This window comes from Phoca vitulina, unplaced genomic scaffold (genome assembly GCF_004348235.1).
Source record: "Phoca vitulina isolate PV1807 unplaced genomic scaffold, GSC_HSeal_1.0 scaffold299, whole genome shotgun sequence".
NCBI classification, from domain to species: domain Eukaryota; kingdom Metazoa; phylum Chordata; class Mammalia; order Carnivora; family Phocidae; genus Phoca; species Phoca vitulina.
In genome coordinates, this window is record NW_022589986.1 from 3370 (window position 1) to 27553 (window position 24184).

The following is a 24184-nucleotide window of genomic DNA, read 5'->3' on the forward strand; positions in this document are numbered from 1 at the left end:
ATAGCAGGAGGGTAAGAATGAAGGGGGGGAAATCGGAGGGGGAGACGAACTATGAGAGACTATGGACTCTGAAAAACAAACTGAGGGTTCTGGAGGGGAGGGGGGTGGGAGGATGGGTTAACCTGGTTATGGGTATTAAAGAGGGCACGTTCTGCACGGAGCACTGGGTTTTATATGCAAATAATGAATCATGGAACACTATATCAAAAACTAATGATGTAATGTATGGTGATTAACATAACATAATAAAAAAAAAGAAAATGTTTCTAAAGGGCTGAGCCTAGAGGAAAGGACTCAGTACAGTTATCACTAATACTGTTAGAAAAGGAATGAAGTTTTTTCCAATATTGAACCCAATATATACCAGAAAGAGGATTTCTTACCAAATTATCAGTTTACCTTCACTGGCCCCATCTTCTGGATATAACCTGTCTATTCTAGAACCATGTCCATTATGTCTCTGTGATTTAAAAAGTGTTTTATCCTCATCGGACAGATCACTTTCACTGGAACTCCATGTTATATCTATAAGCTCACCGGTACTCTTAGATGCAGTAGTTTCTGTTAAAGAAAAAGAATATATATAAACACAATCAACTGATATAGTTATTTGTCAGAATGAGATTTTATGCATGTTACTCTGCAAAAGTCACAAATAACAAAATTCTGATGATAGTGAAAACAATGTCTTATATTAGATCATCCTGCCTAAAGTTCTTTGTGCAACCTAAGATTCTTTGAATTAAAACCAAATTTTAGGGGGCGCCTGGGTGGCTCAGTCGGTTACGTGTCTGCCTTCAGCTCAGGTCATGATTCCAGGGTCCTGGGATTGAGCCTGCATCGAGCCCCGCATCGAGCCCTGCATAGTGGGAAGCCTGCCTTTCCCTCTGGCTCTCCCGCTCATGCTCTCTCTCTCAAATAAATAAATAAAATCTTAAAAAAAAAAACAAAAACCAAATTTTAAGAAGAAACAGAAGAACTAATTAAGTTAAAAAAAAAAAACAAGGAAAATGACTGTAGGCCAAATGAAAACTCAAAAAAAACACAAAAACAAAAAAACCTTGAACTAATTACAGAATTATAACTTCCTAGAATATTTGATGAAACCAAAAGAAAAAGACAAAACACAAAACAAACCACAAAACCAATACTTATGTACAACAGGAATGCTTCTGTGTGCCTCCTGTGCCATATTAGGAGCCCTAGTAGCAGTAATGTGCTTAAAAACACTTAACAACAAACTCTTTTTTAACTAATTTTGTTATTTTGAAGTAATAGTAGATCCACATCCAGTTGTAAAAAACAATAGAGAGAGCCCTTGTATGTTTTACCCAGTTCCTTCAATGGTAACATTTTGCAAAACTATAGTGTAACATCACAACTAGAATGCTGATTCTGGTATCTACAAGACACAAAACAATTCCATCACCATGATGACACCTTGCATTACCTTTCTAAAGCCATGTCATAGCCACCCCGCCTACCCCAATTCTTAACCTCTAACAACGAATCAGCTTTGCGTTTCTGTAATTTTGTCATTTCAAGATTGATATATAAATGGAATCATACTATGTGACACTTCAGGATTGGTTTCTTTTACTCAGCATAATTCCTTCAATATTCATCCAAGTTGTTCTGTTTCTCAATACTTTCTATTACTGAGTAGTATTACATGATATGGATGCACCATAGTTTATCCATTCACCCACTAAAGGGCATCTGTGTTGTTTCTAGTTTGGGGTTATTACGAATAAAGCTGCTATGAACATTGCACACAGGGTTTTATATGAATGTAATTTTCATTCTCTGGGATAAATATCAAAGGGCAATTGCCAGGTTGTATGGTAATTGCATGTTTAGTCTTATATGAAACTGCCAAACTTTTCCAGAGTGACTGTACCATTTTACAGTCCCATCAAGCAATGTATCAGTTTCTCCATATCACTGACAGCATTTGGTGTAGTCACCACTTTTTATTTTAGCCATTCTATAATAGGAAACCTAGAAAGAACGGGGCTACTCCTTCTTGATGTAACAGGAAGTGAACAGGAAACTTTACTGATACTGATCAGAAAAGGAATATACACCTAAAAAAAAATCACTTTTTTTGCTTATATTTATAATTGAGTTATAATGCTAAAACTTAAAAAAGTATCTTAGACACATTTCAATGAGATTAAGAGGTTAGATATTATAATTCAAGTTCTATGGAATGCGTGGTCTGAAAGACAGCACAAATCATGAAAAGAAAAATTAAATATTATATTCGAGGTATGTCACGGTATAACAGTGGCACACAAAAAAGGAAATGCTCCACTTTCTGTTGATCAGGAAAACAGATTCACTGAAAAAATGATGTCTGAAAAAACAGCACTTACAAAAGCACAAAAACAAAATAATTATAAACATTTACTGAACACTTACTTGGTGCCATGAAGGTCCAGAATTACTACTTGTCTACCTTCAAAATATAAAATTAAAAATAAACTAAACTTCATCCATATTGATTTAAATAGCTAATAAAAACTAAGCTGTGTATTTACTTGCAAAAGACATTATCATATCAGTCCCTTATATTATTATGCATCTGGAAGAGTAAACTGAAAATGAAGGAGTGGAATACCACAGATAGAAAGTTTATATCCCTTTAAATTCACAGTGCTGAAACTTAGTCCCCAGTGTGTGGGATTAAGAGGTAGGGACTTTGGAAGTGATTAGGTCATGAGGGTGGAGCCCTCATGAATGGGATTAGTGCTCTATATAAAAAGACCCAGAGAAATTCCTGGCCCCTTCCTCCATGTGAGTCCACAGAAAGATGGTACAGTCATGAACCTGGAAGTGAGTCTTCACCAGACACTGAATATACTGGACCAATTTCTGCCATTTAAAAGCTGCCTAGTCTATGGTATTACTGGTCTATTACTGGTCTATTGGTCTATTAGTCTGATCAGACTAAGACAGGAAAGAAGTAAAGTTATCGCTATTTACAGATTACATAATGAATTCATGGAATTCATAAACCCATGAATTACAGACACTTTATATAATTTATGTAGATAAAACCACTACCAGGAATTTTTTAGTAACTCGTTTTATTTGCTGAAAAGGGTGGCCTTGAAATCAAGACCCATTCCAATGAAATTCTAGGAAGGACATCAGCTAGACTATGAATATAGCTACAACAGGTAAACATTTCTGGGCGCCCTTTGTAAGCCAGGCATTGTGCTAGCATGTGGCATTACAGGCTGAATTGTGTTATCCCAAAAGTCATTCATATGTTAAAGTTCTAACACTCCAGCATCCCAGAATGTGATTATTTGGAGAGAGGGTTTTTACAGACGTGATCAAGTTATTCTAATAGGACAAGTGTCCTTATAGGAAAGGAAAAATCTGGACACATGTGGGGAGTGAAGACAAGTATGAAGAAACACATAGAAAGACAACCATTACAAGCCAAGGAAAGAAGCCTAGAGCAGATCCTAGAAGGAACTAATCCTGCTAATACCTTCATTTTGGACTTCTAGGCTCTAGGACTGTGAGATAGTAAGTTTCTGTTATTCACACTACCCAGTTTGCATACTTTATTACTGGTACTTTATTATGGCTGCCCTGGCAAACTAATACACCTAAGGATATATAGAAGAGCAACAGAGAAAGCTCTGCCCTTAGGAAACCAATGGTCCAAAGAGGAGAAAAGCAGTTCAACAAATACAACAAAAAAAATTTAGCGATGCCTCTCAAGGAGCAGGAGATTTCTAACCTCAATAACAAAAATTTTAAGAAAATAGTCTGTAGGGCATTTAGGGAAAAATAATTAAACACTAGTTCCTTTTTATTTTATAGTTTCACTTTGTTTGGTTAAGTATATAAATATTTTTTTTAAGTTCTGCTTTTTAAAGTAAATCATCTACAAAGGTTCCAGGCTCTTATTTTCAAGTATATATCTTCCTTTGTCTTCCTTCTCCCAGTCCTTCCCATTGCCTGTTTCCTCCCCTATTCAATCTTCTCTTGTTACAGTGCCTTACAGATGAGGAAATAGAGACATGGAGACATATCTCCCCTTTTGTGCACACTCTCCAAAAGTATGTTCCGCCACTTCTGCTTCCCAGCTCTCACAAAAATATTACTTCCACACCCTAAAATTTGTGTTAATATTATGTCTTAAACTAATACTTTAGAAGCTACTATTGGGGAGCTTGGGTGGCTCAGTCAGTTGAGTGTCCAACTCTTAGTTTCAGATCAGGTCATGATCTCAGGGTCGTGAGATCAAGCCCCATGTCGGGTTCCACACTGGGCACAGAGCCTACTTAAGATTGTCTCTCTCCCTCTCCCTTTGCCCCACCCCTCTCTCTCCCTCTCTAAAAGGGGGGGGGAGGGGAAGCTACTATTTTAAATATGAACCAGTTCTAGGAAATGCCTTGAGTCCCTCCTTCCAATCAATTTCTGTTTGCAAGTTTTTGTTAAATTATTAACAATACTTTCTTGCCTTAGCAAGCACTTATGCTGTAAATAAAGTAATTATACACTGATACAAGTTCTTTCAGCATTTCAGAATGTATTGATCATTCTATGGAGTACAAAGTACAGCTGGGTGGGTCGAACATATATTGGCACAGGGAAACCATCCCAAAAGATCTTTCTGTAATTAAACACAAAATCACAGCTTATTTTGTATTTCTTTTTTTCTTCAAGTTAAATTTGGCTATACTTGCTTAAAATCACCAGAAAAAGATAACAGCCACATTTATAAAAGAAAATCATTTCTACATACATTATGACAGTTTAGAAATCAGAATTAATTAATCCTTGAAACTCACATCATTTGGCAATAATAACATGAAAAGTTAAATTCTGCAGGTCCATCCAAATATTATGGAATAACAAAAGATGTGTGCCAGTTTATAACATAGTGTTTTATGAATTTAAAAAACGGGAAATTTTATTTTTCTTTTTCATAAAAAGAACCCCCTAAATATTAGTGAAACAATTATATAGCTCTTGACAACCAGGGCTGCCGCCAGTCCTCCAAAGAGTTCCATTTGGGGAGAGGAGCAAGATGATGGAGGAGTAGGAGATCTGGATTTCATCTGGTCCCAGGAATTCAGCTGGATAGGGATCAAACCATTCTGAACACCTACGAACTCAACAGGAGATCGAAGAAAAGAATAGCAACAGCTCTCTGAACAGAAAACGACCACTTTCTGGAAGGTGGGACATGCGGAGAAGTGAATCCAAGGCGATATTCGGGAAGATAGACGGCGGGGGAGGGGGCCTCCGTCGGCTGCTTCTGGAAAGCGATAGAGCAGAGGAGCACAAAATCGGAACTTTTAGAAGGCGGCTCCGCTGAGGGACGTCACTCCAGTGGCTCAGCGGGGAGTGGAACCCTCGTGGGACAGTGTGGTCTCAAGACTCTGGGGGTCACAGAAAGACCAGGGGTGCCTGAGTGCAGCAGAGCTCCCAGGTATCAGAGGGGGGAAGCCGGCTGCAGAGACGGAGCAGAGGAGTGGGCTCTCAGCTCGGGGTTGCCATAAACCGTTATCCACGGCACAGACGGGCCACTGCTCTTCCAGCAGGGACCCAACAAGCGGCAGATCTGGGGAGACTCCCCTTCCTCCCCCGGGAGGAGCGGCACGGGAGCCCATAGCAGGGATCTGCTGTGTTTGGAGACTCCACACGGGGTCACGTGCCAGAGATAGAAACGCTGGGTCACAGGCCGGGAGAGCACACAGTGCAGCCGGAGACCAGGGAGATGGGAGTGACTGACTGCTTTTCTCTGGGGGCGCACTGAGGAGTGGGGCCCCAAGTTCTCGGCTCCTCTGGGGCAGATATTGGGAGGCCGGCATTTTCACTCTCATCCTCCAAAGCTGAAGGGAAAGTTTGCAGGGAAAAAAAGTTCCCGAGACCCTGGACTGGCAAGGGCGGGGAAATTCCGCCTCCGGAAAACACATTTGGGAACCATGGCAACAGGCCCCTCCCCCAGAAGATCAGCAAGAACAGCCAGCCAACACCAAGTTTACCGATCAATGAGAACGGAAGAACTCCAGCGCTAGGGGAATAATACACATAGAATTCTCGCTTTTTTACCATGATTCTTAAGTCTTTAAAAGTTAATTTTTTTTAACTTTTTTGTTTTTTGAATTTTTCTTTTTCCCCTTTTCAACCAACATCTTATCGATCCCTTTTTTAAAAAACATTTTTATTTTTCAGTTTTGGAGTCATATTTTATCCCTTCAGAGTAGTTAGCCTTATTTTTGGCATATATATTTAAGTTGATCTCTCTTTAAAATTTTGAGATACAGTTTCTTCTAACAGATCAAAATATACCCTAAATCTCTAGTGTATGGCTTTGTTCTAGTCTCCTGCCTGATCACATTCTCTCCCTTCCTTTTTCTTTTTTTTTTTTAAATTCTCTTCTTTTTTCAAACAACTTATCAATTCCTTTTAAAAAATCTTTTATAATTTTCATCTTTACAGTCAAATTCCATCCCTTCATCGTATTAACCCTTATTTTTGTACATATATACGTTTTTCTTTCTTTAAAATATTGGGAGGCACTTTCTTCTAACAGACCGAAATACACCCAAAATCTAGTGTGTGGCACTGATCTATGCACCAGCCTGATCATATTTGATCATATTCTGTTTTTTCTGTTTTGTTCTGTTTTGTTATCTTTTTCTTTTTCCTTTTTTTTTTTTCCTTTTTCTTTTTGCTTTCTTTCCCTTTCTTTTCCCCCGGTTTCAGGTCTTTTCTGATTTGTTTAGTATATATCTTCTGGGGACATTGTTACCCTGTTAGCATTTTGTTCTCTCATTCATCTATTTTCCTCTGGACAAAACAACAAGACGGAAAAAATCACCTCAATGAAAAGAACAAGAGGCAGTACTGACTGCCAGGGACCTAATCAATATGGACATTACTACGATGTCGGAACTAGAGTTCAGAATGATGATTTTAAAGATACTAGCTGGGCTTGAAAAAAGCATGGAAGTTATTAGAGAAACCCTTTCTGGAGAAATAAAAGAACTAAAATCTAACCAAGTCAAAATAAAAAAGGCTATTAATGAGGTGCAATCAAAAATGGAGGCTCTAACTGCTACGATAAATGAGGCAGAAGAGAGAATCAGTGATATAGAAGACCAAATGATGGAAAATAAAGATGCTGAGAAAAAGAGAGATAAACAACTACTAGATCACAAGGATAGAATTCGAGAGATAAGTGATACCATAAGACGAAACAACTTAGAATAATTGGGATCCCAGAAGAAGAAGAAAGAGAGAGAGGGGCAGAAGGTACACTATAGCAGAGAACTTCCCTAATTTGGGGAAGGAAACAGGCATCAAAATCCAGGAGGCACAGAGAACCCCTCTCAAAATCAATAAAAATAGGTCAACACCCCGACATCTAATAGTAAAACTTACGAGTCTCAGAGACAAAGAGAAAATCCTGAAAGCAGCTCGGGAGAAGAGATCTGTAACCTACAATGGTAGACTGGCAACAGACCTATCCACAGAGACCTGGTAGGCCAGAAAGGACTGGCATGATATATTCAGAGCACTAAATGAGAAAAGTATGCAGCCAAGAATACTATATCTAGCTAGGCTGTCATTGAAAATAGAAGGAGAGATAACAAGCTTCCAGGACAAACAAAAACTAAAGGAATTTGCAAACACGAAACCAGCCCTATAAGAAATATTGAAGAGGTCCTCTAAGCAAAGAGAGAGCCTAAAAGCAACATAGACCAGAAAGGAACACAGACAATAAACAGTAACAGTCACCTTACAGGCAATACAATGGCACTAAATTCCTATCTTTCAATAGTAAACCTGAATGTAAATGGGCTAAATGACGCAATCAAAAGACACAGGCTATCAGATTGGATACAAAAACAAGACCCATCGATATGCTGTCTGCAAGAGACTCATTTTAGACCCAAAGACACCCCCAGATTGAAAGTGAAGGGGTGGAAAACCATTTACCATGCTCATGGACACCAAAAGAAAGCTGGGGTGGCAATCCTTATATCAGACAAATTAGATTTTAAACCAAAGACTGTAATAAGAGATGAGGAAGGACACTATATCCTACTTAAAGGGTCTATCCAACAAGAAGATCTAACAATTGTAAATCTCTATGCCCAAATCATGGGAGCAGCCAATTATATAAGGCAATTAAGAACAAAAGCAAAGAAACACATTGACAACAATACAATAATAGTGGGGGACTTTAACAACCCCTCACTGAAATGGACAGATCATCTAAGTAAAAGATCAACAAGGAAAAAAAGACTTTAAATGACACACTGGACCAAATGGACTTCACAGATATATTCAGAACATTCCATCCCAAAGCAACAGAATACATTTTCTTCTCTAGTGCCCATGGAACATTCTGCAGAATAAATCACATCCTAGGTCACAAATCAGGTCTCAACCAGTACCAGAAGACTGGGATCATTCCCTGCATATTTTCAGACCACAATGCTTTGAAACTAGAACTCAATCACAAGAGGAAAGTCGGAAAGAACTCAAATCCATGGAGGCTAAAGAGCATCCTACTAAAGAATGAATGGGTCAACCGGGAAATTAAAGAAGAATTAAAAAAATTCATGGAAACCAATGAAAATGAAAACACAAATGTTCAAAATCTTTGGGATGCAGCAAAGGCAGTCTTAAGAGGAAAGTATATAGCAATACAAGCCTTTCTCAAGAAACAAGAAAGGTCTCAAGTACACAACCTAACCCTACACCTAAAGGAGCTGGAGAATGAAAAGCAAATAAAGCCTAAACCCAGCAGGAGAAGAGAAGTAATAAAGATCAGAGCAGAAATCAATGAAATAGAAACCAAAAGAACAGTAGAACAGATCAATGAAACTAGGAGCTGGTTCTTTGAAAGAATTAACAAGATTGATAAACCCCTGGCCAGACTTATCAAAAAGAAAAGAGAAATGAGCCAAATCGACATAATCATGAGAGAAAGAGGAGAGATCACAACCAACACCAAATAAATACAAACAATTATAAGAACATATTATGAGCAACTCTGTGTCAGCAAATTAGATAATCTGGAAGAAATGGATGCATTCCTAGAGATGTATCAACTACCAAAACTGAACCAGGAAGAAACAGAATCCTGAACAGACCTATAACCACTAAGCAAATTGAAGCAGTCGTCAAAAATCTCCCAACAAGAGCCCAGGGCCAGGTGGCTTCCCAGGGGAATTCTACCAAACATTTAAAGAAGAATTAATACCTATCTTTCTGAAACTCTTCCAAAAAATAGAAATGGAAGGAAAACTTCCAAACTCGTTTTATGAGCCCACCATTACCTTGATCCCCAAACCAAACAAAGACCCGATCAAAAAGAATTACAGACCAATATCCTTGATGAACACGGATGCAAAAATTCTCACCAAAATACTAGCCAATAGGATCCAACACTACATTAAAAGGATTATTCACCACGACCAAGTGGGATTTATCCATGGGCTGCAAGGTTGGCTCAACATCCGCAAATCAATCAGTGTGATACAATACATTAATAAAAGAAAGAGCAAGAACCATATGATCCTCTCAATAGATGCAGAAAAAGCATTTGACAAAGTACAGCATCCTTTCTTGATCAAAACTCTTCAGAGGTTAGGCATAGAGGATACATACCTCAATATCATAAAAGCCATGGATGAGAAACCCACAGCAAATATCATTCTCAATGGGGAAAAACTGAGAGCTTTCCCCCTAAGGTCAGGAACATGGCAGGGATGTCCACTATCACCACTGCTATTCAACGTGGTATTAGAAGTCCTAGCCACAGCAATCACACAACAAAAAGAAATAAAAGGCATGCAAATCGGCAAAGAAGAAGTCAAATTCTCACTCTTTGCAGATGATACGATACTTTATGTGGAAAACCCAAAAGACTCCACCCCAAAACTGCTAGAACTCATACAGGAATTCAGTAAAGTGGCAGGATATAAAATCAATGGCATTCCTATACACCAACAACAAGACAGAAGAAACAGAAATTAAGGAGTCGACCCCAATTACAATGGCACCCAAAACCATAAGATACCTAGGAATAAATCTAACCAAAGAGGCAAAGAATCTGTACTCAGAAAACTATAAAATACTCATGAAAGAAATTGAGGAAGACACAAAAAAATGGAAAAACGTTCCATGCGCATGGACTAGAAGAACAAATACTGTGAAGATGTCAATGCTACCTAGAGTAATCTACACATTCAATGCAATCCCCATCAAAATACCATCCACTGTTTTCAAAGAAATGGAACAAATAATCCTAAAATTTGTATGGAACTAGAAAAACCCCAAATAGCCAGAGGAATGTTGAAAAAGAAAAGCAAAGCTGGCAGCATCACAATTCTGGTCTTCAAGCTCTATTACAAAGCTGTCATCATCAAGACAGTATGGTACTGGCACAAAAACAGACACATAGATCAATGGAACAGAATAGAGAGCCCAGAAATGGACTCTCAATGTTATGGTCAACTAATCTTCGACAAAGCAGGAAAGAATGTCCAATGGAAAAAAAGTCTCTTCAATAAATGGTGTTCAGAAAATTGGACAGCCACACGCAGAAGAATGACACTGGGCCATTTTTTTACACCACACACAAAAATAGACTCCAAATGGTTGAAAGACCTCAATGTGAGACAGGAGTCCATCAAAATCCTAAACGAGAACAGAGGCAGCAAACTCTTCGACCTCAGCCGCAGCAACTTCTTCCTAGAAACATCACCAAAGGCAAGGGAAGCAAGGGCAAAAATGAGCTATTGGGACTTCATCAAGATATAAAGCTTTTGCACAGCAAAAGAAACAGTCAACAAAACCAAAAGATAACCGACAGAATGGGAGAAGATATTTGCAAATGGCATATCAGATAAAGGGCTAGTATCCAAAATCTATAAAGAACTTCTTAAACTCAACACCCAAAGAACAAATGATCCAATCAAGAAATGGGCGGAAGACATGAACAGACATTTTTCCAAAGAAGACATCCAAACGGCCAACAGACACATGAAAAAGTGCTCAACATCGCTCAGCATCAGGGAAATCCAAATCAAAACCTCAATGAAGTATCACCTCACACCAGTCAGAATGGCTAAAATTAACAAGTCAGGAAATGACAGATGTTGGCGGGGATGCGGAGAAAGGGGAACCCTCGTACACTGTTGGTGGGAATGCAAGCTGGGGCAGCCACTCTGGAAAACAATATGGAGGTTCCTCAGAAAGTTGAAAATAGAGCTACCATATGATCCAGCAATTGAACTACTGGGTATTTACCCCAAAGATACAAATGTAGGGATCCGAAAGGGTACATGCACCTGATGTTTATAGCAGGAATGTCCACAATAGCCAAACTGTGGAAAGAGCCTATACGTCCATCGACAGATGAATGAATAAAGAAGATGTGCTATATATATACCATGGAATATTATGCAGCCATCAAAAAGAATGAAATCTTGCCATTTGCAGCGACGTGGATGGAACTGGAGGGTGTTATGCTGAGCAAAATAAGTCAATCAGAGAAAGACATGTATCATATGACCTCACTGATATGAGGAATTCTTAATCTCAGGAAACAAACTGAGGGTTGCTGGAGTGGTGTGGGGTGGGAGGGATGGGGTGGCTGGGTGATAGACATTGGGGAGGGTATGTGCTATGGTGAGCGCTGTGAATTGTGCAAGACCGTTGAATCACAGATCTCTACCTCTGAAGCAAATAATTCATTATATGTTAAAAAAAAAAAAAAGAAGATAGCAGGAGGGGAAGAATGAAGGGAGGGAAATCGGAGGGGGAGACGAACTATGAGAGACTATGGACTCTGCAAAACAAACTGAGGGTTCTGGAGGGGAGGGGCGGGGAATGGGTTAGCCTGGTGATGGGTATTAAAGAGGGCACGTTCTGCATGGAGCACTGGGTCTTATACGCAAACAATGAATCATGGAACCCTACATCAAAAACCAAAGATGTAACGTATGGTGATTAACATAATACCAAAAAAGAAAAAGTGGGAGCAGGGGTCGTCAAAGAAAATATACGCTTTTCCTCTTCTGTGTAAAGAAACATGTATAGAATATCTCTTAAATTCATAGAAGTCTATGATTATTACTAATTACAAAAGCTGAAGAAAAAGACATTGTTTTGCTTACAATATGATTGCAGTTTCTGAGTCCTACCCTAATGCAGAGGCATTCAATAGATATTCTGAGCCAAAAATGAAAAAAAATAAAATAAACAGTATTTTCAGCTACTTAATCTTGGTTCAGAATTTCAGAGTATACTTTGGTAAAAACACAATAATTTTATTAAGAATCTTGTGCTTCATCTTTCACTAGCTATTTTGTAATAGGCATAAACGTTAGTCTTAAATTTATTGTACATTTTTAATTCAGGTTAGAATTTGTGTGTGTTTGTAAAAAGGTTTTGAAATCAAATTTAAATATTGTTATTGCCAGAAAGGCCAGTAAATTTACCTAATAAAAAAAATCCTTCTATCAAAGAAAAAAAAAAAGGAATGAAATCTCGCCATTTGCAACAACGTGGATGGAACTGGAGGGTATTATGCTGAGTGAAATAAGTCAATCAGAGAAAGACATGTATCATATGACCTCACTGATATGAGGAATTCTTAATCTCAGGAAACAAACTGAGGGTTGCTGGAGTAGTGAGGGATGCGAGGGATGGGGTGGCTGGGTGATAGACACTGGGGAGGGTATGTGCTATGGCGAGCACTGTGAAGTGTTGAAGACTGTTGAATCACAGACCTGTACCTCTGAAGCAAATAATACACTATATGTTAAAAAAAAAAAAAAAAAAAGAAGAAGAAGAAGAAGATAGCAGGAGGGGAAAAATGAAGGGGGGTAATCGGAGGGGGAGACAAACCATGAGAAACTATGGACTCTTAAAAACAAACTGAGGGTTTTAGAGGGGAGGGGTTGGGGGGATGGGTTAGCCTGGTGATGGGTATTAAAGAGGGCACGTTCTGCATGGAGCACTGGGTCTTATACACAAACAATGAATCATGGGACACTACATCAAAAACTAATGATGTAATGTATGGTGATTAACATAATAAAAAAAATTTTTTTTAAATAATTATATAGCTCTTATTCACAGAAAGTTTTCCCACTCCGCAGAATTTTTAGCAAGCTTTCACATAGCTCTTTTTGCCATCGGACATAACAGCATTTGCTGCCATCAATTAAGCAACTACTAAGTGCAAGCCTTTGAAATAGACATTTTATTACTTTCTTTTTGTTAACAATAACCCAATGAGCCACACATTCTTATGCGCATTTCCCAGATGGAGAAACTAAGGCTTAGTGTGTTTAGCTTCTTTCCCAAGATCACACAGTCAGGACCCCTAGGGGCAAAGGAGATCCCTAAGGTCTCAAGCACTGAATTTCCCTGCTTACCCACTGAGTGTAGCAGGAGAGCCAGCAGCCGCCCTGATACCCCCTTTTCTTCCTTACTAACAACAACATAGATATTTAAAAATCTTTAACTTCACTGAAGTTCCTTTAGTAGAGGTGACCCTATATAACAGGTTCTGGCCAAAGGTAAAGGTCCTTGGGATGGAATTACTTCCCAGAAGAAAAGTATACCTGGAGAAAATCCTTAGAACCTACAGTCTTCCTGAGAAGTAGGCCCAGAGAATTTAGCTTCCACCTCATGACCGCAAGAACAAACTCCGCACTAAGGCTGCAGAACTCGGAACACATCTGACTCCCTGAACTTCTTATTGCAGGAGATAAATTCAACCCCATTTCTTCAAACACTCTAAAAGTTTCCTACTATCGGGGCGCCTGGGTGGCTCAGTCATTAAGCGTCTGCCTTCGGCTCAGGTCATGATCCCAGCGTCCTGGGATCGAGCACCGCATCAGGCTCCCTGCTCGGCAGGAAGCCTGCTTCTCCCTCTCCCATTCCCCCTGCTTGTGTTCCCTCTCTCGCTGTGTCTCTCTCTGTCAAATAAATAAATAAAATCTTAAAAAAAAAAAAAGTTTCCTACTATCTGTATCTGAAAGCTTTCCCTAACTAATTCACCAAGTAAGAATTTCATTGCCTGAAACAGTATAGTCCTTTTATCATAGGTCATAACTGTTATTTCCCAAATCAGAATTTTTTAAAATCCTGGACCTGTGAGCCTAAGCTAACCTACTGAGCTCTGCTGATAACAGTAAACCCAGGAAGGACACATAAAAAATTTTAATAATTATCGATAGGAGGCAAGAAAAAAATGGGGTAAATAGTGACAAAGATGAGAGATTTCTCAAAAATTACCTTTTTACACTTTGATGTTTTTAAACCATAAATATACAGTCTACCCAAACTATGTAAATAAATCAAAGAAAGATATATTAGCCTTATACCATTTCTGTCAAGAAATCAACAAAATATTACCTTTCTTAGGTCTAGGGGATAATTCGAGGTGCTTTTCTGTAACAATCTTCTTTTCAGCTGTTAATGACTGCAGGAAGATGACAATAATAATAATAATGATAATGTAGTAATTTATGTGAACAAGGGCTAAAACCAAAAATATTTTGTAAAATACTCAAAACCTTAAACTATACCCTCCTTAAAATATGCCTCTCTTTTATTTATATTTACCAATAAGTATTCCCAAAGCACATACTCCTCATACATATATAAATGTATTTTTATGTTCTACCAGAATCTAAACAGAGAACTAACCATTAAGAGTTTGTAACAGTATTCCATTTTGTACATATCTATAAGTATTTCAAAATTAGCATATATACAAATATTAACCAGAATATCTTGTTGCCAAAAGATCCTGAGTATACAAGCATTTCATAAATGTACTTCTTGTGAAGAGTAGGATGCTCAAAGATTTCATCTTCTAAGAAACTTCTCAGTAGGTATCCTACATTTACAAAGAAGTACAAAGGTTGGGCCTGGCATAAAGAGGTGATTATTAACTTGCCACAATTACTAAGGGAATTCAAGGTTGAAAAAAGAAGACTGTACCGGGACGCCTGGTGGCTCAGCCAGTTAAGCGGCTGCCTTCGGCTCGTGTCAAGATCCTAAGGTCCTGGGATCCAGTCCCACATCCCCACATCAGGCTCCTTGCTCAGCGGGGAGCCTGCTTCTCCCCCTGCCTGCTACTCCCCCTGCTTGTGCTCACTCTCTCTCGCTCTCTGATTTAAAAAAAAAAAAAAAGACGACTGTGCCAATTACTGTGTCCTGAAATAAGGTAGGGAGTTCCAAAGAAATACAATTACAGTGGCCTAAACACTCAGGAATCTAAGTATCCTTTGGCATTCAAGGAAAACAATTTTATAATTACTTTACCAGAGTCTCAGAAGTGTCCTGAAATCCTTCTCCACATCTGAGCCATGCTTCAGAGAGGGAAGCAGCTGCCCCCACTGTCCTGAGACCTGCTCTTCTGAACCTCAGTGGACTCCCTCTTGGAAAGGATGGGTATTCTACATCCCAATTTCTATGTCTCTGTAGAGATGGTTTTTAAAGAAAAAAAATGAAAAACAAAAATCAAATAAACTTCATTGAATATACGTTGACATTCCTGTGGAAACCCAGGAATGGCAATGGTGAAGGCATATGTTTTGAATGTCTCTGAATCCCCATGTAAAAAAAAAAAAGTAACAAGAAAGCACATAAACATGTACAATTAGAGAACAAATTCCAAAATACAAATAGGTAAGGACAAATATTCAACCCTCCAAAAGTCCTGCATATGATTCTATCTGAGAGCAAACCTGAGAGAAGTGAAGGAGCAAAGGAGGATCTGAGTACATAGACATGTGGTGTTCACTAGGAAGTGGAGCAGGCAAGCTGAGAATGAAATGGTACCTGAAACAGGATGAGGACAAGGGTTCCACCCAAGAAGATCCAAAGGAGTAGGAGCAGTCTAGGACATTTAGCACTGGTCAGCCAGGACTACCTTCTTGGACTGGGCCTCACACTGCAGAGAAATTGCTGGCAGTGGAATCTGCTCAGCAGCACAGGGATGGTAGAGACAAAGAAAAGAAAAGGTCCAGATGGAGTGGAGGAAGGGAACTGAGCCAGAAAATATCTAAATAACAAATAAACATATGGCCATATTTTTGCAAACTACAAGAAAACAACAGAAATTATCAAAGCTATTTTGAATCCTGCCTTCTTCTAAAAATGCACAGAAACTATAACATAAAAATAGGCAATAGAAAGGGATCAAGGTTAAATCCAGTACAAAGTCATAATTAGAAAAAACAGAATGGAGAATAACATTCCAACACACAAAGAAAGCATACTAAAGACATGTTGATAGAACAGAAAAAGTGTAGCCTATTATTTCAATATAAGACAACATATTTAGATTACAAAAAGTCAGAAATGAAGTAACAAAACTTAAGCAGTAGAATAAAGTTAAAAAATCAGCTGAAGGAAAGAGCCCAGATGTCCATCCACAGATGAATGGATAAAGATGTGGTTTATATACATGATATACAATGTACATACAATGGAATGAATATATATACACACACACACACACACACACACACACATATCCATACAATGGAATGTTACTCAGCCATCAAAAAGGATGAAATCTTGCCATTTACAACAACATGGACGGAGCCAGAGTATGTTATGCTAAGTGAAATAAGCCAGTCAGAAAGACAAATACCGTGATTTCACTCATATGTGGAATTTAAGAAACAAAACAGATGAACATGGGGGGAAGAGAAAAAGAGAGAGATGCAAACCATAAAACAGACTCTTAACTACAGAGAAAAAACTGAGGGTATCTAGAGGGGAGGTAAGTAGAGGAAAGGGTTAAATGGGTGATGGGGATTAAGGAGAATACTTGTGATGAACACTGGGGTTATTGTATGTAAGTGATGAATCACTAAATTCTACTCCTGAAACTAATATTACACTGTATGCTAACTGGAATTTAAATAAAAACTTGAAACAAAAAATAAAATATTCTCTCAACATGGAAAAAAAATCAGCTCAGGAAAAAAAGACTAAACTGGAAGGAATCCAAAAGCAAGTAGCTATCACAGATATCTTAAAAAAGTAATAAGAAGGAAATTTTAAAGTTCACCTACCTCCAATGAAGAAAGTAAAAGTATTCAAGAGAAACAGAGTGATCAATCAAGTCTCTCTTGTGATCCAACACAGAGATAATAGCAATCCCTGAAGAAGAAGAAAACCAAGATAATGGGACAGAACAAATATTAAAAACTGCAATTCCAGAAAAACTTTCCTGAAATCTTAAAAAAAAAAAAAAGGAAACTGCATATTGAAGCACACCACATACCTGGTAATATCAACCCAGAAGCAATCAAAACCAAGATATATCCTATAAAACAGATCTTTAAACAAATGCTTTGAACATCTAGGGAAAGGGATAAATGACTTACAAATGAATAAAAATTACCTTATCATAGGATGTTGACAGCAACTTTATGCCAGAAAAAAAAAACAGAAAAGTGTATTTAAGATACTCAAGGGAAGAAAATGTGAGTGAAGGAGTTTTATCTAGCAACAGTGATAACACTGATTTATTTTCTCCAAATGTTTTTGTATAAGTTTTGTTTTTTTTTTTTACAAATGTCTACAACATGCATTCATTTCATAAGATTTTAAATTTGCATTTTATTTAAGGAAAATCTTTTAGATTTGTATCACAAATCAAATTAAGGTCAACTACTATAAGTTGATCACCTGAATAATACAAAAAAACCCCTCATCAACATCATTGTGGTTAAAAAAGAAATGAATTAAGATTAAAATACACCAGTAAAACTTCCGTAACTAGAACAGAGGGAACAAATCCAAAAAACAAATTCAGCCATAACATAGATGGTATTTTAATATGTAAGAGCCCTAAGCATATTCCTCTTTATGTAGAAATTCCTATGGCAGGGCAGGACTACAAAAGGAAGCATCTATCCTCAAGACGGTATTTACCCTCCACTAGTGGCAGTTTCCCCTGACACCTCTGAAGAAGCTCGCTTTGTTAACTAGAACAGTAAATAAAGAGGAAGATAACATTTGGTCTCTTTTGAGCCAATTTTTTTTTTTTAACTCCAGAATACTCTTTAATGCATTAAATCAGCCCAGGTCAGCTCTGTAAACGAATGGGTGACATGGGGGAACAGGACAGGGAAGTACAAGATGAGCCTGAAATATCCTGAACCAAACAGTAAGAAAGCACTCAAGGAATGAGAACATGTCATAAGGACACATGAGCCTGCGTGAATGGCCTCTCACTGGCCAAATGTGGAACATTCCTGCACCAAATAAATAATGACAGTAAAGGATTATAACCTATTGAATAAAATAGGCATATGAGTCTACATTGATATAAACAGTGGATTTAGAAAATTATCAATGAAAGCTGAAACTAGTAGGTGACAGTCTAATGATGCAGAGGATATTTACATGCTCATGAAGCATCTCCCCACAAATTACTTATTAATTCCAAAGGGAAAAACAGTAACTTTAAAGTGGGGAAACCTGCCAGACACCCCTTTAATCAAGTAACCAGCATCAAGTGTGTCTTGATTGGAGGCACTGAAAAGAACACAAGATTTCTGTGGTATTCCTACCAGAGAGAAATAACCTAAATCTAAACTGGGGAAAATATCAGGCAAGACCACAATAACTGGACTGTACACCTCAGCAATGACAAGGTCAAGAAATACAAAGAAAGTCTGAAGAACTGTTTCAGATTAACAGAAGATTAAAGAGGCATGGAAAGGAAATGAAATGTATGATCCTAGACTGGATCTTGGACCAGAGGAAAAAAAGGTCATTATTAGGCAATTGATAAAATTTGAATATGAACTGCTGACTAGGTAATAATATTGTATCAGTTTTTAATTTCTTATTTTTGTAATTATACTATGCTTGTGTAAGAGAATATCCTTATTCTGGAAATAAATATTTAGGGGTAGAGGTACAGAAAAAAAAATTGATACACACATGCATGGGGAGAGAAAGAGGGAGAGGAGGGGGAGAAAGATGAAAAGAAAGAGAGAGAGGCAAAAAATAATAAACTAGTGAAATGGAGTAAAGGGTTATATTAGTTTCCTAGGATTGCTGTAACAAACGACCACAAACTCAGTGGCTTAAAACAACATAATTATTCTCACAATTCTGGAGCCAAGAAGTCCAAAATGAAGGTGTTAGCCCCTCTGGAGGCTCCAGGGAAGAATCTTTCCTGGCCTCTTTCTCCCAGCAATCCTTGCCTTCATTGGATTGTGGCTGCATCATTCCCATCTCTGCCTCTGTCATCTTGTGGCCTTCTCTCCTACGTGTCTCTCTGTGTATCTCCTCTTCTCACAAGTCACTGGGATTTAGGGCTCACTCTAATGCAGTAGAACTTCATCTTAACTAATTACATCTGCAAAGGTCCTATCTCCAAATAAGTCTACCTTCTGGAGTTCCAGGTGGACAGGAGTTTGTAGAGGACACTATTTAACCTATTTACAGTTCCACCATAAGAAACTTCGTTACACTATTCTTCCAACTTTTCTGTAAGTTTGAAATTCTGTCAAAATAAAAGTTACAAAAAAAAAAAAAAAAACCCCACTAAATAACTACATAAGCCCAGGATGATCCCAGCAAGAAGAGAAATATAGTCAATTTTCATTATCCATAGTAGTTATCATTCAATAAAGTCACCACAAACAATGAATAGCAAATACTGAACCACTATTTCTAGGGGAAATACAGGATTGATTCCTGTCAGTATACAACCTTATTTTATGTGTGTTTCTGCTTAAAAACACCTTATTTAATATATATAGTTGATTCTTTAACATTGAACTCATGGCCAACAGCACTATAACTCATACCTGAACAAAGCTGATCTAACATGAATTTTCTCTGTAAGGCACATCACAGTTGTTCTGCACTTAGGGACACTAGACAGCACCTCAGAACTACGCTTGGGGGCCATTTTATACAGTGAAATCACACAAAGCACAAAACTGTGAAAAACATGGCATTAAGTAGACCAAGAAAGGACACACTTATTTACAGTGTAAAGAGCTGGAACAAGCAGGCAGAATGGGCCCTTGTTCGACCTCAGCTGAGAACTTACACGTCAAGCGACTCAAATTTTTCTCTGCTCTACACATGTCCACAAATTACTGTAAAAGCACCACAAGCATTGATTTGGGGATTACAAATAAATTTGGGGAAAGAGGGGAATTTGTTAATACAGAATCTGAATAATGAGGATTGACTATACTTTGAATAGAACTTTAAAAGGAAGCGATTGAAGTGGTTAAAACACAAGTGTTTCATTGCTTCATTGTTTTACTATCCAGCCCCTCAGAAACCACTTTTCCTTCTTGTTGCTGCTCTGCTCAATTTTTCATTTCTTTAGATACACCATGCTTATGAATTTTATTTATTCATTTTGAAACTTTACTCCCTAAAAAAGTAAATGCATGCCACCATACATCTTTGGGCTACTCCCCCTGGAAAGTTTCTAAATAGTATTTGTTTGGGGTATCATTTAAAAAATTTGGGGAACAAATAAGATATCTAACTGAATGCAAAGGGGAGTTTTCTTGAGTATCTGAATAAATCCCAACGGCTCAAGCCATATACTTGAAGAATGTAAATGCTTTTGCACCCAGGAATTTACATACATTCAGAAGAGATAGTGACTCAGGGATGCTCAAGTCTGAGGAACAGATAGAAAGTTTTAACCAAGTTGGCTAGTTAGCAAGCACTGTGAGGCTCAGGGCTCATTCTATCAAATATTTGCCCATTTGTTTCTTCAGAGGTCTTTCCTTCCCTCAGGTAACGGAGCATTTCTCAGGCCTGTCACTCACTGCTCTGGTTACATTTGACTGGTCCTTTGCTTCTCTAAATTTCATCCATACTCAGATTCTTTAGGGACTAGAACCCTCTAATTAATATAAATGACAGAAATATGATGTTCTTATCTTCAGTCAACATTTATTGAGTGCCCAGTGCATGCAGACACTCTGCTAGGCCTCAGGGATACAAGATGAGCAAGAAAGACCCTGCTCTCCAGTACCTCAGGCTGTGATGAGAGAAACTCTCCCACAAATCTGATGACATGAAAGCCTGAGCCCAAGTTCAGAAACTGGCTAGCCTGGCCTTCAACGTTACTTTTCATCCATCCCCTCCACTCCCCCAATCAATCTGTTCTCCCCCTTCACACACTCAACAGAGCCTGCACATTTCCACCACCATAACTGCATCCATGGCACTCTTTGCTGGAAATCACCTCTCCACTCCCTTCAGTCTCTCCAACTCTGTCACAGATCAATGCTCTTCTCGTCCATGAAATATCCCCCAATACCTCCACATACATACCTCCTTCTGTGAAGCCATCATGTCTCCAGTATATTCTACTCCTTCCATTAGAACAATAGCAGGAGACATGTGCCTAATCATCTCATCACCTCAGTGCACAGTGCTCCCCTCACAGAGGTACTCATTAAAATGACTGCTAAATGAGTATGTAAATTATTTATCATACTAATCATCACTGCATCACAGATGCTAATGATATCTAAAGTAAATCAGACAGTAGGCATAAGCTTAAGGGGAAATTCAGTATACTACATTTCCATTTTATCCATTGAATGTAACAATACCTCTACCACAGATCCCTTTACACTGTTAGTAATCATTGTATATGTCTCTTTCCAGTGTTTACTCAGCCATAGAGGAGGCACTTACAATGCAGCTTCACTGGCCTTCTCACCGAGCCATCTTTTTTTTTTTTTTTGAGGTTACTGGAAAAGATTCTCTTCTTCCCAACTTGGTCAAGGATGTGACCCCAAAGCAGCCAGCAGCCTTGTCCTATACCATATGAAGAAACCTGAGAAAGTGATAAGAGGTACAAGTTGTGCTCCAGGTTATAGGCCAAGCATTTGAGCAATCCAGGTGCCCAGGGGCTGTGAGCTGCAAGTCTACCCATCAATCTTTTGTACCTTTGTCCAGTTTAAGTTACGCTTCAATCACTAGCTACTGAGCTGAACTATAGCACTCAGTTTATGTTTCTCCCAAACTGAAGTGATTCACTGAGCATTCTGAAGGTATACAGCTAAAAAGTTTTCCCCCTTCAATGACCTTAGGTTCTAAGAATATGCATTAGAGTGGAGGCCAAGATTGGATTGATGGACTCAAAAATAAATTAGTAAGAGAATGTTTCCTGGTGAAAGCTGGTTTTGACTCACATGAGGGAAAAAATGTACTTTGGTGATGGCTATACACAGGTCCTGGATTTTCCAGGATAGTCCTAGTTCCAAATATCCTGATTTATTACCCTCCCAGAGCACAGAAACATCAAGGCAATTTCACAAGCAGCACACAAGTCCTTATAGACCACATGTTCAGGTTTTGCTGTCAGAATGCTGTCAATGACCTGTGCTACTTGTTGGCCACATTAACAATGGGCCAGGTTATCTTCTCAAGACACGTTTCTGCATCTGTAAAATGGAGATAACATACTTACCTCAAGACCATTATGAAGATTAAATTGGTACTAATAACAATCCTATGTAATAATAGTACTATAGACCACAATTACAGAAGGTAGAAGAATGGTTAATTAATATTCACAAGTTAAAATGGGAATGTGCTTTAGACATTTTTAATAAAGATGCTTTATTTTCACATGCTGTGATTCACAAAAATATTGCTTTAATCTAATGACTTACTTCAATATCTCAAACCCTAAAAGAAAAGAAAAAGAAACTTCCTGATTAGAACTCCGTGGCCTCTCCAAGTTTAAGGAACAGAAAGGAATTAAATGAAAAACTCAGTGGAATAGGCCAGTCTATTTCTAGAGTCAAAGTCACTATTCCATAAGCTACAGCCCTGTGACTAATACACTTGCCTTATTTTTCTCCTAGGCTGGTCAGGCAAGTGAATTAAGAAAATAAAAGTATTAGAACAAACCTGAGGAGAAAAAATTTGTAAGTAAAATGAATTTTCATAAGGCACAATGAAATTTTTGAAAACTGCCTGTAAGGTTCATGATAACTTTGTCCATATATTGTTTTCTGCCAGGCTGCCTTTTCAATATCTTCAGCCTGACAAGATGGGCCCCTCAAAACTTGGCTCAAGGATTACCTTCTTCATGAACCTTCAGGAACCTTATACCCCTCAGTGATCCTCCTTGAAACTATTCCTTTGGGAATTACATACTACTTCCTATAGCACTTCCATTGTTACTACACAGAATGTTATTTTCATGTTTGTCTTCAATCCCTCTAAATCCAGGACTTCACTTATAATTTATGTTCTATATGTGACAAGTTCTAAAAGAACTAGCTTCTAGAACTTGCTGGTTTATCCATTATTTGCTGAATATATACTTGCAATACATGTTAAATACGTCTAGAGGCTACCTAAATCATTGCTCCATTTAAGGACGTCCATGTCTATACTAAAGTTTTGATTATCTTTTCCACTCATAGAAGACTTACAGGAAAGAACCCATAACCATTCCAAATGGTTTTTAAATGTTCAGTCAAAAAAGCCTTAAATCATGTACCAGCTTCAATTCATTTCTTCTTCTGTCATCAGAGAAAATAAAGCAAACAGCTGGTTGCCATATTTTGTATAGCCTTCATATACTTTCAAATTAAAGATTACTATGGCCTAAGTTGTAAATGCCTGAAATATGCCAATTATGCTTAGAGTCACACTAAAATAACTGCCTGCTTTTGGTATCTTAAAATACCAAAACTAATCAAACAACCCAAACTTATTTACCATAGGTATTCTAGAAGACTTTGAAGCTAGAATCCTAACATCTGGCAATCTGGTCCTCTTGTTTTCATTCGTCTAAACAATCTGGAACTCCCTAATATAACGATGTTGGGAATATGGTGATATGTTTTATTTCAACATTTAAAAAGAAATGCAGAATTATTTTCCACTCACTCTGTATACCAGATCAGAATACCATTTGTCTGAAACTTTTTTTTCTGAAGTAGAAAATTCCTATGCTAGAAACCAATTTCCCATGCCAAGCTACCTACAACACCATCCCCTCCCTCCCCTACCCCCCACACACTTGATATGACTTTATCCAAGCATTTTTTAAGATTTTATTTATTTGAGAGAGAGACAGAAAGAGAGAGAGAGAGAGAGAGTGGGGTAGGGGTATAGGGAGAGGGAGAAGCAG

General features: G+C 38.1%; 1 long non-coding RNA gene across 2 annotated transcripts; it reads right to left on the bottom strand.

Annotated features, from left to right (window-relative positions):
• Positions 1–282: 282 nt before the first annotated feature.
• LOC116629145 lies at positions 283–23870 on the bottom strand. 2 transcript variants are annotated; one of them, XR_004298703.1, is made up of 6 exons: positions 21727–23870; positions 17100–17187; positions 15856–15994; positions 15337–15492; positions 14422–14488; positions 283–561 (listed from the first exon to the last, which is right to left on the bottom strand). It is a non-coding gene; the product is annotated as an uncharacterized LOC116629145 (long non-coding RNA). The 2 variants fall into 2 exon arrangements; XR_004298704.1 differs by lacking the exons at positions 15856–15994; positions 17100–17187 and having other exon boundaries at positions 314–561; positions 21727–23864.
• Between the last annotated feature and the right edge of the window lie 314 nt (positions 23871–24184).